The sequence below is a fragment of the Pseudophryne corroboree genome, chromosome 5 (assembly GCF_028390025.1).
Source record: "Pseudophryne corroboree isolate aPseCor3 chromosome 5, aPseCor3.hap2, whole genome shotgun sequence".
NCBI classification, from domain to species: domain Eukaryota; kingdom Metazoa; phylum Chordata; class Amphibia; order Anura; family Myobatrachidae; genus Pseudophryne; species Pseudophryne corroboree.
Genome location: NC_086448.1, coordinates 192,940,225 through 192,941,217, shown reverse-complemented (window position 1 = coordinate 192,941,217; position 993 = coordinate 192,940,225). Strand labels below are relative to the sequence as shown.

General features: G+C 39.3%; 1 pseudogene; it reads right to left on the bottom strand.

The window, feature by feature from the left end:
• Positions 1-397: 397 nt before the first annotated feature.
• Positions 398-516, bottom strand: LOC134930726 (5S ribosomal RNA; annotated as a pseudogene).
• Between the last annotated feature and the right edge of the window lie 477 nt (positions 517-993).

Sequence of the window (993 nt, the reverse complement as noted above, 5' to 3'; positions counted from 1 at the left end):
AACGTTTAAAACGAAATTACCTATATAAATGATCCATGTGAAATAAAGATATTATAATTAAAGATTTTAAAATGTTCTGGTCTGTTTTATCACAGTGTGTGATTGGAAAGGTTGTAGACATTTGATCGTCTTACCCCCATTTCCCCTGACCAGTACAGAATGTCTGTATTGATGGGACCGGGGAGTGGTCATAAAAGATTTTTTGATAAGTACGTCCCAATAGGGCTACTTAGAATCAAGAATTGGTGGTCACCAGTATTCAAAAGGACCTGACTTTATGACATATGCCACAATGATTGGTCGTAAGCCTCAAATATAAAGGAATATCATAGAAGTAAGAATTAGTGGTGATACTGCGGTTGGCGTCACAACTCACATAGAAAGGATAATAATTCCTACTCTACAACACCAGGTATTCGCAGGAAGTCTCCTCTCCCGGTACTAACCCGGCCCAACGCTGTTTGGCTTCCAAGATCGGACGAGATCGGGCATTGGCAGCGTGGTATGATAGTAGAGAATTTATATGATAGTACACCAATGAGAGTGCACCTATATATGAAATTAGAGAGAGAGTGGAGAAAGTTCGGAAAGCAAAAGAAAGAGATGAATAAGTGGAGAATATGTGGATCTGCTTTCATTAATTTAAGAACCAGAAGGTTTTTTTCTTCCCAATTTTTTAGGGTTTATTTGTCCGATTTTGGTTTTAACATATTAATACTGTATCAATTTGACTGGTGCCCGATCGTCCTCTGTCTAGTCAAGAGTAGAAGACACCACAAGACGTGCGACATGGGAGTCCAGCGAAGCCAGTATTTCCCAATTTTTACTTAACTCTGCAGTGAGGGGATAACGAGCTAGCATCTTTTTAGACAGAGAATATCTTTCCTGGAGACTCCCAGGATTCCTGACGTATGTCAACCAGATGGTCAGAATGTGGCAAGACTAATTTAGTAACCTTCTGATGTTTGAACTTATCAGGTTTCTTAGATGTAT